Here is a 14,798-nt window from a genome sequence, read left to right as displayed (position 1 = left end):
GATAAGGCAGTTGTTATCGGAGAGAAAATGCTTGCCTGCTCTAATGAGCTTGCATGTGTGGGCGGTGGCAGATGCCAATGACTTCACCTGCTTGTCAAAAGAGAGGGTGGCATCCAGATAGAAGCCAAGTGTCTTCACATCTTTGGAAACCTTGATAATGTTCCCGTCAATTTCAAATGAAGTATAGTCCTGACTGAGTTTCTTCATATTAGAATGTGTCCCTAGGATGAGCAACTCTGTTTTGTCATCGTTCAGGCATAGTCCGTGGGTTGCCATCCATGCCTGGACGATGATGTACACCCTATTCACCAAGGCCAAATCCTTGTTGTAGTCCCCGGAAAGTGGGAGGAGAATCTGGGTATCATCTGCATAGTTGGTGTAGGTGATACCAAGATGCTCCAGATCATCAAAAAGGGGCTTAGTGAATATGTTGTAGAGAGTCGGGGAGACGCATGAGCCCTGAGGGACTCCACATCGGATGGGGATTGGGTCCGCCGCTGCTGAAGGGGAGAACACCCTCATGGTCCTGTCACTAAGGAAGGATTCAATCCAAGATATGGCCTCCTTGGAGAAATGTGCGGCTGAGTCTAAATGGCTGCAAAGTACCCCATGGTCTACAAGGTCGAATGCCGCCGAGAGGTCCAGCAGCAAGAGGAGAGCCATTTTGCCTTTGTCTCTTATTTCATCTATTTGTGCCTTTAGGTCGATAAGGGCAGTCTCAGTACCATGTTGTGGGCGGAATCCTGATTGGCGCTCTCCTAAGAGTTTGTGTTGTTCCAGGAAACTTTGGATTTGATTGTAGGCGATCTTATCCAGAATTTTGAGCAGGAAGGGGACTGTTGTAATGGGGCGGTAGTTAGTGGGTATAAGGGGGTCTAATGTTTGCTTTTTGAGCAAAGGTAGTACCCAGGATTGTTTTAAATTGGTGGGTACTGTGCCGGACGAGAATGAGGAGTTGACAAGTTTGGCAATAAACGGGGAGAGATCTCTAGCTGCGTCTTTTATAAGCTGGGCAGGGCAAGAATCGCCCTGGCAGTTAGACGGCTTAAGGGAGAGGATGACTTTCTCCACCTCAAGAATCGATGTTTTGGAAAACATGAACCGTGTGGCTGTGTCCTGGGTCTTTGGGGTAGTGACTGTGATGAGGTTGTGAGTCTTGGAGTGATGAGTAAGGGAAGCTTTCTTTTTGGTTATTTTCGTTTGGAGTAGGGAGATTTTATTGGATAGGGCTAGCTGAATGTTGGAGCACCAAGTTTTATCTTTGGTGCATGTATCCGGAATGGGGATGGGTGACTCTAGTTCTTTGAGGATGGTGAATAGTTCCCTCATGCTTGAATTGGCGCTGGAGATCCGTTTATTAAAGGAGTTCTGTTTGGCCAGATGGATTTCTTTTTTATATTGGGAGGAGATTTCTGTTAGTTTCATTTTGTGGTCTACTGAGGGGGTGAGTCTCCATGCTGTTTCGCAGCTCCTCTTAAGTAGTCGCAAATCCTTTAGTTCGGGGGTAAACCATTTATTTAGGTGAGATTTGGGTTTACTTTTTCTGAGTTTCAAGGGTGCGATGTTGTCAAGGGTGGTTAGCATAATTTTGTTGTACTCGTTGACAAAGTGTTTCTGGGTCTAGATGATCTGCTAATCCGTTGAGTGTAGGTAGAATGGCTGGGATCACTTTGTCTCTGGTGATGCTCTTTTTGTTTCTTGTTGGGCAAGGCGGGGCCGTAATGGAGGCTGGTGGAGGTGGTCTGGAGGTAGATAGTTCAAATGACAGGAAGAAGTGGTCTGTCCAAGGTTGAGGGATAATAGCTTTGATATTGGCAGTGCAATTGTAATCTACTAGCCAATCAAGGATTCTTCCCTTGTTATGTGTGGGTTCAAGAGTTTTTTGCGTCATGCCCAGATTAGAGAGGGAGTTGGCAATGATGGTGGCATTTCTATCTAAAGGGTCATTGAAGCCCAGATTGAAGTCTCCTAGGACAAGTAGTTGTGAAGAAGTTTTAAGGTTGTTGGAAAGTAGATTATGGAGATCCTCCTCGAAGGACCCTAAGGGACCAGGTGGTCTGTAGATAAGGTGGATCGTCATGGTTTGGGAGCTAGCTAGTGGAAGTTTGATGGAAAGTGATTCACATGAATCAGCTGCTGTTGTGGGTGAGATTCTCATATTTAAGCTGGTCTTTGCGATGATGGCAATACCACCGCCGCGCGTATTGTTTCTATCTTGCCTGAATATGGTAAAGTCTTCTGGGATGGCTAAGGAGAGTAGGGGTCCTGCTGCGTTGTGCAGCCAGGACTCAGTGATGGCGATGAAGTCCAGATTGTCGAGCACTATCAGATCACAGATGTCTGTGGCATGTGCTATCAGGGATCTTGCATTTATTAGTCCACCTTTGAGTAGGTAGTTTGACGGGTGAGGTGGTACAGTTTTGGTCTGGGTAGTGGGAAGAAGTCTCCTATTTTTTGGGGGGGCGTTGGTGTTGGGCTTCTGGGTGTAAGATCTTTTGTTGTTAGGTGGTAGGGTTCTAGTCAGAGGCTCATATAGTTTCGAGAGTCTAGCTCTAAGCCTAGAGTTTCGACAGAGTAGACTACATGGGTTGCTGAGAAACTCGGATAGGGGATTCAGATCTGGGTGTTCCATACTGATGTCAGTAGTCATGGTGGAATTTAGGGGCCTTGTGGGGCATAGTAGGGAGGCTACTGTCCTCTCTATAGTAGAGAATAATTGCAGATAGGTACAGTAGCAGGCTGCAAGGTATGATACTCATGATGTGGAGCTGGATACGCCGGGCACGGTGGGCATAGATCAGTATAGGTAATGACTAGGTTGCATAGTGCACAGTGGGCATAGATTAGCATAGGCAATGACTAGGTTGCATAGTGCACAGTGGGCATAGATTAGCATAGGCAATGACTAGGTTGCATAGTGCACAGTGGGCATAGATTAGCATAGGCAATGACTAGGTTGCATAGTGCACAGTGGGCATAGATTAGCATAGGCAATGACTAGGTTGCATAGTGCACAGTGGGCATAGATTAGTATATTGCCTGGACAAGAGCTGGGCTTATACAGTGCAGTCCCATACAGTGTAAGATGAAAGATACATTTGAGGAAATTAAGTCATGCAATACATTGAAAATGAGAAAATGCAGAAAACCCACAGAAATAAGTGACATACATGTGAAACACAGGTAACGGCTGTCAGGGGAACACACTTGGAGACTGTCATGTCCACTGTACGATGAGTGTACTTTTGTGGCAAGACTGGTTTACATTGGTGAAGCCAGTCTTGACATGTTTGCTTATTGTGGCATGGCTTTCACACTGGAAAAGTCAGCAGGGATATGTTCTTACATGGGCATACTGGCATAGATTGGCAGAGCAATCATGGACATATTATCTTACAGTATGTTTACTGGCATTATGGGCAAAGCAAACAGGAGTATGTCCTGAGATCGGAACGCTGACACATATTGGTGCAGGAGTAAAACAAAAGAGGTGATGGTTGGAAGGTTTTAAACCTCTGGCTTTCCTCTGGGCAACCTATCAGACCATTGTTCATCACCTGCAAGCCATTACAGAAGGGGATAGACCATACACACATCAGGCTTGGTCCGTCCGCAAAAGTGACAGTCCAGCCTGAACTGCCTGGTCACATTCCATCTGCACGAGACCACAAGCATCCCCAGACATGTTTCAGCCTTGTTGGGCCTCATCAGTGACGAGTAGCTTGGGTCTCTAGGCCCGGCAGGCCTGGACCCACGTCTGGGCACACCCGTCCCACTCGGGGTAACTAAGCAAAACAGCAGGTGGTGGCTGGAAGGTTTAGAATTAATCTTAACCTCTGGAAATGCTTTGGGCAGCCTTCCAGACCACCATATTGGTGCATCTAGCATGGAATTGTATGGGCACAGTCAGCATGAACATATATTTATACTGGCATATGTATACATTGTGGAAAAAGACATAAAGAACCTGCTCCTGTGCACTGTTCGTAACAAAAGCAATTACATGCTGTGGGCTTTTTACCCATTTTTTTTTTTAAAGTGTGCTTTAGAATTTTCTTGAGGGGAGAACCGCCCAGAGCGCCCCTTGGTTGGTTCAGGCTCACTCACAACACTCGGTTGCTCCCGCATATTTGAGGGAATCATTTACGCCCCTCCAATTAAAAAATCCCCCAGCCGCCACTGACAGAAATCAGTGCAGCACATTGTGTGACATCGCATGGTTTTACTTATGCCTCTTATGTACGTTTAACCCCAATGCATGTCACTCCTCCTCCACCTGGTGATTCGTTTTCATGAAACCATAATAAAAATGCCTACTAAAGCACGGACTGACAATACAATTTGTGCTGTGTGCGATTAGAAAGTGTCCGTGCTTTAGTAGGCCTTTCTATCACCCAATGGTTCTTATTTTTTTCAACATTAAACATTGTTTGAGTGAGGCCAGCCTTTTGGAATTTTTACCTTTTGACCAGTAGTTGCAGGTCTCTGAAGAAGGTGCATTAACCCAATGAGCTATAATATTGCCAGTGACGTCGCCAGGAATCAAAGTTAGGAGGGGCACAGAGGGGGCCAAAGACAAAAGTAGGGGGGCACAGACAAAAATAGGGGGAAAACATGGTCACTGCTCGTCTTAGGTAGAGGGGGGACAAGAGTGGGGCACAGGGATTCACCCCCCCAGAACCCCCCTAGCGACGCATATTATATTGGCCGACTGACGTCAGGCAAATCAGGAGGAGAAACCTCGGCACCTTAAAAATAAAATAATAAAACAACCCGGATGATTGATTGCACCTGTTAGGTCGCAGATGGCTTGGCCTTTTATAGAAATCTTTTTGGAAAAAGAAGGCTTCCCAAAGTGATCACATGAAGGCCATTAAGACTGGTGCACTGTGAGGAAATAAAAGTTTTGTGAGTTTAGTCTCATTGTTTTTTTCTCAAAGCCCTCATCACCATGGGAGCGTAACATGACACCCCTGTTGGCGTTCTGAACTCAATGGACGCCCATGTAATTGTGGTTCAGGCCTCAAGCGATCGCCTTGGCGGCTCGGCGTGCATTTTTGATCCCTAACAACCGAGCCTCTCTGCTGGTCCCGGCCGCAAAGGAGTCGTGTAGGCCCGTGTAAAAATGTAAGGCAAATGGAAAACACTTTTATTGGGGCAGTAAGAAGATTCGGTGGCTGCAGTGTTGTATCCTGAGAGCGCATATCTAGCCACACAATCAATATTTGATAAGGAAAGGCAAGAATGTCTTAAGTGCAGCCTAAAGATGAAGGGCGTTGGTTGGGGTGGCAGCTGTGGGGTGCATAGGATGTAGGGCTCTCATGTTTCCCCTGCAATGTGTGCAAATGCCACCAGGTTCTGTTTTTTTTTTTTAATTTGAATTCCTGACTTATGTTTTTTCTTTCCCTTTTGATATTCAGGAAAACTACAAGCCTCAAAAATCCGAAGAAAACGGGGCCAGGTGATCCGGCAAGGGAACAGTTGAGAGCTGCGAGAAAACAGAACGTTTCCTAATGCAAACGCAGTACTTTATCCCAGCTTTATCATAGAAGTTGGGGGAGCTCAAACAGCAAGAACCTATCGCATTCCCCACCTCGGAGAGCAGTTTTATTTACTCACTGTTAAACTTTAAAAGTGAGCAAATACATCGCTCTCTGAGATGAGAAAAGTGTCATTGACGTGACTGTGGCAGCAGAAAAGGAACAGAGGCCGAGGACAAAAGACTGCCAAGGAAAGATCAATAGGCCCTCAATGTTTGAATGATGAAGTTAAAGGATTATCGGCTGGGCGCACCCTTTAGATGGCTCACGCCTCCAATAATTAGCATTAACTAAATAGCCTGTGAGTTGCAGAGGCCTAGAATAGGGTAGGGCCTGAGCTGTCCGGAGGGAAACGGGGAAGAATAGAACCATTGGCAATGCCAACCGTTTGGGCTTTTGTATAGCCATGGCAATGGCGTAGTGGTATTATACTGGGCATTGATGGTAGCAGGTGCAAAATGGTGCGAGTACCGCCAAAATGGTTGACTTTGCCAATACTTGTATTCAACAGGTCTTCAGTAAAGGACGTGCACAGTGCTAATAATTTGAGTGGCTTTAAGGCGCACCCAGATAAGACATTTTTAATACACCAGAATTGTGTTTACAGCCAGGAGTCAAGTCCTACAAAAAGGTGGGGGAACTCATTAACAAATACAGTTGGATGTGACGTCGCCAAAAATGAGCATATCAAGGTGAAATATGCACAATTCATTGAATTAGCTTTGCCTAACCACCCATATTGCACAGGACGAAGGGCAAGTCAACGCACACACACACCAAGAGAGGATATTTTCTTCTAATAGTGTTTTTTTAAAAACGTTTAAAGGTGTGCATGTTTTAAACTCCAAGAGCCAATACCGATGTTTTCCCTGGAACATGCAGTACTGAAAAGGGACAATTCCCCTTTAGATGTTTGTTATTTTTCATCAGGTTATATGGTGCAGTGGTGAAGTGTCCACCCTGCAAACGTAAAGACTGTGCTTAAATGTTAAAGGTATTTGTACCGCGCACCGTCACCAACGGAATTGGTCCCCAGGCGCTCTGGCGGATCTGTAAATGATAAGGAGGGATGGGTTAGTAAGGTGAAGAGGGAGTAGGATAGTGAGAGGAGTGGTGTTCTGTTGGCAGCTTCAACTCGGTATACACCGGGTGCTGAGCTTTGGTGCGGGTATTGGATCGGTGTCAGTCCGCGTGTGCTGTTGCTCCGGCTTATGTGTTGTTGTGAAGTGTGTGCGGCTTGTGGTGCGAGAGATGGTTGTGAGAGTTTTTGAGTGAGATAAGTATGCAGAGTTTGAGGTTATATTGGTTAGTGGGTTACCTGACCTTTAGCATGTTGACATTCACAGTTTTGTCTAAGTGTGGCACTTGTTGGCCTTCACAATCCTATCTGGAAGCGGTGCAGGCCAATGTTCAGAGTTCTATCTAGGTGTGGGCATGCTCACATTCACAATCTTATCTAGATGCGGCGCAGGCTGGTGTTCACAGTTCTAAGTGTGGCACATGCTAACATTCAAGTTTCATCTAGGCGTGGGCATGCTATCCTTCAATCAAAATCCTATTTAGATGCGACGCAGGCTAATGTTCACAAAGTGTGGACATGCTAACATTTACAATTCTATTTAAGTGTGGACATGCTAATATTATGGCACTCTATTATTGGGAAGTAAGATAGAGTGGCAGTGGTTTTCTGGAGTAGAGTAATTGCTCTACTCCCCACCCATGCCACACTCAGTTTTTGCTGGTGTCTGTTAGCTGCTGGCTTCCTTGGCGTCCCCTGCGGACATCTGCAGACACATCTTGAAGCCGCCAATGTCGGAGCCGCCCTTGGCCTTGGGGCCCTTAGCCTCTGAAGTGGGAGTTCATTCATAAATTCAATGAAGACACTCAGTGTTTCACATTTTTGCTGGGGGGACGGAGTCCACCCTCTGAAAAAAAAGTGTACCCTTGACTTGAGCTCTGTTTACAGCTCCAATTAAGTAATTATCAGAACACTGCTTTGAAAAAATACTTGAATGTAAGGCTCCATTAAAGCGAGCACAAAGAGTTCCCACAAGGAGCTGTTTTGGGCTGGGAGGGGCAGGAACTGGGAGGGGATGGCCATAGGCAACAGCATGGCAATGAGCAGTCAATAGATGGGCAAACAACAAAACACCTTCAAGTTTTGTGTCCCTCCTCCTGTGCCATTTCTCCCTATCTGTACTCTAATGCAATAGTTTCGGCTTATATGTGTCTCTGCCATCTAATAGCCCAAACCAAAAAAAAAGGTTTTGCATGCATGCAAGGCAGTGTGTAAGGTTGTGTATGTTTACGTGGAGGGGATGCCTGGAAGTGCACGCATATGAATGAATGCAGTGAGAATGGTGTACATGGGTGCAAGTGCGCGTTTGAATGACAGATAAGCTGTATGGGTGCGGGATTGGTGGGTGAATGCGTATGCATGTGTGTATAAATATGCGTGTGCATCTGTATATATGTATCTGTATGTCTATAGGTGTGTATGGGGCCTGGGGAGGGGTGTTGGAGTATAACCATTTTTTTGACTGGAGCATGGCATGTTCTACTGGCGTTTTTTGGGCAAAGCAAAGGCAATTTGAGTGTTATTATTTGAAGGAGGGTTTGGAGCGGGGGAGGGTACAACAATGGGGCTGGATGGAAATTCTGTACTCTTATTAAGAGCAGAGCCAACATGTTGAGTGTATTTACATGGGGGAGGCATGTTTCCTTACTGTGGCATTGCTTTTTGTTTATTATTTAAAGACAAATGACAACACAACTATCCTTACATGGAGGGCATGACATTTTTATTGGCTTTAGGGGTAAATACAACCATGTTGAATGTTCGTGTATGGGGGGAATTTGTATAATGATATTTTTATAAAGCACCTTCGCCAAAGCACTATACAGATAGAATATGCACATGTAATTATCACTGAACCGACGTAGGTACTCATTTATCAACCTCGGCAGGATGAAAGACTGAGTTGGCCTTGCTGGGATTTGAACCTGTGACCTGCAGATCACACTCTGATCGCAACAGCAAGCTCTTAACCTGCCGAGCTATTTAATCGGCCAGCCAGCCAGGGCAGGCTTTCTTACTGTGACGTGGCAAGCCAACTGGAGTATGTTCTCACGGGGGGAGACTGCCATATATTGGCAGAGCTAGCATTAACATGTTTTGTTATAGAATAATTATTGCCATCAATTAAGGGGAAAACTGTTGTGATGTATGTGCTTGGGAGGGTATGGAACTTTGCGGTAGAATATGGAGTGCTCAGCGAATGTTATGCTTTAGTTATAATCAGTTGGGCTGCTGTTCTGCTGGGTATAGGTTGGGGGTATTTTATCTGACGGGGCCAGGTCCTCCACCTTGCCACCCACGACGCCCTCATACACTTCACGTGACATGAGCAAAAATTTTGCCCCTGAATTGGCCATCATACGTGCCAGATTTGCATTCACATAAATGTAGGCGAATGGACTATCCCAACTGTCCTCGCCACTGCACATTACCAGGTTCACAGTAACAACCTCCACCCGTTTTCTTACTACTTCTCTCATCCCCTGCTTCACATCCCCTTTGACCCATTTCCTTCCCTTCTTCACATTCCTAAACTCTTTGGCAGGATTAATATTTCACTCATCATGGGTCTGTTCTCCCTTCTTGATAATTTTGCTAAACACTGCATTGTGTGTTTGACCCTATTTGCTATCGCTACCACCTCCTCCAGGTCAGGTTTGTCTTTTGACCATATTTCCTCTCTTATTTTGTCATTTGAACAGTGGGTCATGAACTGATCACGTATGTGCTCGTCCAGCTTCTCTCCAAATTCGCAGTTCGAAGCAAGATGGCGCAATGCTGTAAAGTATTCTTCCACCTTCTCTCCCTCTTGCTGTTCCCTAACTCCAAAGATGTATCTCTCTAATACGGTACTTGACATCAAAATGACGATCAAGTTTCACCGAAGCATTGTCAAATTCACTAACGCCACTTTCCTGAACCAGGTCCGTAATTTCAGGTAAAGTCTTGTACATTCTCTGCCCCTCATATCCAAGAAAATGAATCCAGAGATACCTTGAGCTCATTAGAGATATTGTTTGCACAGGCCGCCTTCACATAATGAATGAACCCTTTCTTCCATGAAGCCCACTTTATTTTCACTGGGCCATGGCTAGCCATAAACACAGGTGGGCCTGGAACCCCTGTTGAGTATGTTCTTGTGTGGGAATCCTGGCATATATAAGTGCACCATAATGGACATGTGTGGGCAAAATTAATATGAAAAGGTTTATTTACATTTGCAGAGTACTGGCATATAGTGGGCAAAGGCATTGTAGAAATGCCCTGGAAAATGCTCCTCTGCATTGTTCGTGACTTGGCATCTAATGGACTATTTTCATGTCTTACTCTACAAAACCGATTGAAAACTGTGTGGGTTGTTACCTAATTTATCACAGAAAGTCTACTGTAAAATGTACCATTTTTACCCATTATTGATCAAATATTCTCAGGGGGAGAACCCCCCTGGAACTTCTTTGATTGGTTTGCGCTCCCTCACTATACTTGGTCACTCGTGCGCATTTGGCCGGGGGCAGAAGATGAGCTCTGCTACATTCGTTTCACGCCCCACTTGTACACAATCCTGGTTATGCCTTTGGGGATTTGGGGTGAAAGATGCAACTGTTAGGCCAAAGAAAGACATAATATCTACTCGGCCTTCTGGGCTCGTGGGGGGGGGGGTCTATAGCACAATAGGCTTAATGGCCCCTCTCAGAACCAGCTTTCAAAACTGCCATCCAGCCCCCCTAAAATGTTGAGGCTGGCTCCGCCCGTGCCCCCAAGCATGTTCACTGCCCTACACCAAAGAGTTGAAAGCAGGGCAAAGCCGGTCTGTGATTATTGAGCACCTTTGGGAGTGCTCTATTTTTGGCCAGTGAGCGCATATTTAAAGTGACGCTGCCTTTAGTTTGTAAAGAGTGACGCTTTCTTAGGGAATATGCGCCTATCTTCATCCCGACGGAGTGTGTGAGTGGCTGCAGATTATCAAGGGACAGGTTTACTGGACTCTGCACAGCAGGAAATAGGCAGCCAGCATGGGAGCTAAAACCCTAAATGACCTCTTACAAACACTATTAAACTTTCTTGGTGAGCATCACAGGAGGAGCCTGAGGGGCCCGTTTCAATTAAGAGATCTGAAAGGTCCTTACGCCTTGATGTTGAGCCACTGGGCAGCGAGGTTGGTCAGGTTAAAGCCCACTAATTGCATGTATAGTTTGTGCGATACAATCTATTTGTAGAGATACGCAACAATAAAACCGTAGAAATGTAGACTTTTACTTGTCACTGGATTAACATTTATTAGCAAAAATCATCCAAATACAATTTATCAAAATGAATGCACATAAAAACCGGAGTTTTCTATGGAAGCGAAGTCTCTTGTCGTGTAAACATCTTCTCATAAAGGCCATTGCCTCTTACTACATCGGGGCAGCTGGTTGAGGGTCAGCGGCCCTTCGGGTGTCCAGCAGGGAAAGAGGCAGGTACTTCTGGAGCTTGGCTCTTGCGTGCACAGAGCAAAGTTCCAGCAAAGTGTGTCGATTAGACTGTAGACATTCACAGTGCTTTGAGGCTCACGCTCCCGGACACGGCACTTGCATCTGAGGCGCACCCATTGGCAGCACAGTGTCCTTCTTAGCAATATCGTCGAAATTCCACAGGATCTGTCTGCGATTAGGGCTTCATTGAAGTAAAGGAAAGGGGGTGTAACAGGTGTGACTGGGCTCCTGTCCTGGCAGGGGAGATGGCACATTGCTCATCCTGACAAAAGGGGGCCCTAATGGCCTAAACGGTGGGATAAGCACTTCTAAAATGCATGAGCATGTTGCACTGTTTGGGTTCTGGGGCCTCATTACCCAGACCAATGGCTGGGACAGACCCCACGTGGCCCCAATTAGACGGAGGGAGCTGCAGCTGTGGGTCAAATTCAGCATAGTCAGCAACAGGTAGGCTTCGAAACAGCATTTGCAGAGAGAGAGAGAAAGAGGGAGAGAGAACCAACCAACCACCGTGCCCTTTATGGGTGTGGACAGAGCTATGGCTCAGAACACTGGGCAGTCACCGCCCACCTGTCTTTCACAGTCATGTCTGGGCTTGCTTGGCTACCAAGAGGGTCCTGAGGGTATATTCGCACCCCCCAAAGGCCGAACAGGACATAAAGTGCCTGTCTAGGTCTTTTCATGCCTGTCCAACATGTGGTGATCCACTGTATGGCTGCACTGTCTTATCATGTCCGGCACACGCCCCCAGGTGCCAGTTCAGGACAGGCATATTTAGGACCGAAAGGGCCTCAACATAGTAGCACATCCACGGCAAGGGGCCGTGGCATGTGCAGGCTAGTGTCCCTTGAGCCAAGCACAGCCTACAACCCCTGACATGAGACACCATCCTCCATACACGCCAGTCTCTCCAGCAAGGCTGGTGTGCTGCCAGTCCCTTCCAGCCATCTTGGGCCACCCTGTCTCTACCCTCTCCCTGATATCATGTACACAAGTGATCAGAAACGACCATCCAGGCCATGCAAGGACCAGGAATCCCCAGTACAGGTCTGCCATGACCTCTTTCTTTGATCGTTTCTCTGAATTACACTTGAATATCCTTTTCAGAGGAGTGCAGGGCAGGGTTGCCTGTGCATGGTGTGTGCGTTATTTTTATTAGGTTTCACCCAACATTCTATATAGGTAATGCTCTAATATTTTGTTCACGCTGTAGTGAGACTCTGCTTCTCATGTCTTGTGCGTACCTGCCTTTGTATGCCTACGCAACCGTCTTTCAATGTGCAAGCATGCAACCTTTGGCTCTTTAGATGTTTTGGAATACAACATAGTCTATAATGAGGGATCATTGGAGTTGTAGTCCGAAACATCTGGAGTGCTACAGGCTGGAGACCCCAGAAGGAATCCCCGGCCAATGTACGACCACGAGGGATGCTGCATCTTTGGTCCCTTAGATATGCTACCGCCGCACACTTTGTACTAAGTAGCCTAAACCACTTTGGACTGTGTATTGCATAATGAACTCTCTACACTCTAAAATGTTGTCAAGGCAGCACATGACATGGTAAAGAACATTGTATCAAATCACAGGATTCCGTCTCTTCTCCCCAGGTGGGAGCCTTTCCCTGGGAAGCTAGGGAGGTGAGCTCACTACACAATACGCTCCTTAGGGGTAGAGGCAAGCGCGACCTCATTGGGAGAGACCCCCCCCCCCCCCCCCACCCTCTGGGGACAAGGGCTCTCGTTCCTCTGAGGAACTCCCTAAACAAAGTAACACTACTCCTTCTTCAATAACATCCTATGAAGACCTGAGGAACAATTCAAAATGTGTTATTGTCCACCAAACACATCATTGGTGTCTATGAAAAAAAACTTAAAGTAAACTGGGAAGTTCACTGGAAACATACCGAGTATGAATCTAAAAGGAAAGAAGGACTTCGACAAGGTACCGGGGAAGCCCCATGAGAATGTCATAAAACTAAGAGGCTGAGAGAGCGCCTGGTAGTTTCAAGTCAGCTGGCTGAAAGCCACTAAACGAGTCCTGGACGCGTGGTGTTCGATGCAAGACAGACCAAGCTGAAGTAGTCAACGCACCATGTTGGGAAAGGGAAGAGACGCTGAAGGCTGAAGTGAGGGGGCGGTGTACCGAAAGGCGTCCTGCATCTGAGCAGAGGACACGTGGTGGTGTAACTGCAGGTGAGTCTCAGTAGATTTGAGGGTCCACAGCGGCAGAAGTGTTGCAGAGTGAAGCGAACGATGGAGGCAGTGTCTGACGTTTCTGACACAGGAAGGTGAAGGTCCCAGTCTAATAAGAACCCCAGGGACGTTATCCCTGCTGGATACAGGTAACAGGGGAAAATGGGATACCTGGGGATGGAATAAAGAGTGTGAATCGTTGCTGGAATATTCATACACATCCCAGTCAAGGTAAAATATTGAGAATATCTGAAGAGAATGAAAATCCTTACTGAAACGCTCAGACAAGATAAAGGGCCTCATCACAAGTTTGGCGGTTACCCTTAAAAGTGGCTGTAACGGAATTGGCGCTGCCAATAGTGCTTCGCCAGATCAGGAGTCGGCGCAAATACCACCGACTGTAAAACCAGCCAGCATTATTACAGCCGGCGCTATTACAGCCTGCGCTATTATAGCCCGCCACATGAGCCCCGAACATCGCAGTATCACAAGTCCATGTCCGATGCTATTTGCAATGAAAACCAGCGCTAATAGCAACAAAACCACGGTACAGTTAAATAGACACAGAAGGCAGAAATCAAGGCACGGGTGCAACCAATGCACTCCAAATGGCTGCATAAGACACGCCTGTACCCCAAACACGGTTTCTCATACCATGCTGCCATTTGCCACTGTGAGCTGGGACAGGCAGTTGCCCATGCTGCGCCTAGAAGCAGAGAGGCAGGAGGAGCAGACCAGGGCATAGGGAGCACAGAGGGGTTGGGGGAGAGGAGGAGAAGAAGAGCACAATCAAGGTGTGCACCCATCCCCAGGCCCCACCCTAGTCCCTCACTGACACCCAGTTGGTGGCACTGTACCACCTGAACAGGGAGACCATAACAATGCTGCTCACCACAATCCAGGATGACATAGGGAGCAGGATTATCATCCGTATAGCTGTGCCCCCAGTGCTGAAGATAGTGTCAGTACTAACATTTCTAGGGTCAGGCACCTTCCAGCATTCCGTGGCCATGTTGCACAGCATGGCACAGCCCACATTCTGTGTTGGGCCCGGTGATGGATGCTCTCATGTGTCATGTGCAACACCACATCACACTGCCCACCATCGCAGCCCAGCTGAATGCCATGAAGGCACGGTTCTATGCCATAGCACACATGACAAATGTGATAGGAGCACTGGACTGCATGCATGTGGTGTTGGTGACACCCCTGGCTCACGAAGCAGTGTATAGAAACCACAAACACTACCACTCCCTCAATGTGCAGGTGACCTGTGAACCCGACCTCATCTCCCACTACTGAGCCACCCAGGTTCCACCCACGATTCCATGGTGCTAGTATGGAACAGCACATTCCCAGGATACACGGAGAGGCACTGTGGACAACGGACATGGATTGTGGTTAAGTACAACTGGCCGCATGCATGCGCTGCGGAGCACCTGTCCAAACTGGGGCGGGGTTGTGGACGTGAATGCCAACACAAAGCATTGCATGATACGTCACTGCAAGAGT

The 14,798-nt window shown here is 47.0% G+C and overlaps 1 long non-coding RNA gene across 1 annotated transcript in view; it reads left to right on the top strand.

The window, feature by feature from the left end:
- LOC138583161 (uncharacterized) overlaps positions 1-8,441 on the top strand; it is a 72,635-nt gene extending 64,194 nt beyond the window's left edge. The window contains exon 3 of the long non-coding RNA XR_011305172.1: positions 5,421-8,441. This is a non-coding gene — a long non-coding RNA (uncharacterized lncRNA). The remainder of the gene's footprint in view (positions 1-5,420) is intronic.
- Positions 8,442-14,798: the final 6,357 nt, after the last annotated feature.

This window comes from Ambystoma mexicanum, chromosome 3q (assembly GCF_040938575.1).
Source record: "Ambystoma mexicanum isolate Mex_15411 chromosome 3q, UKY_AmexF1_1, whole genome shotgun sequence".
Lineage (NCBI taxonomy): Eukaryota > Metazoa > Chordata > Amphibia > Caudata > Ambystomatidae > Ambystoma > Ambystoma mexicanum.
Note: the sequence above shows the minus strand (reverse complement) of the source record. Positions and strands in the feature narration are given on the sequence as shown.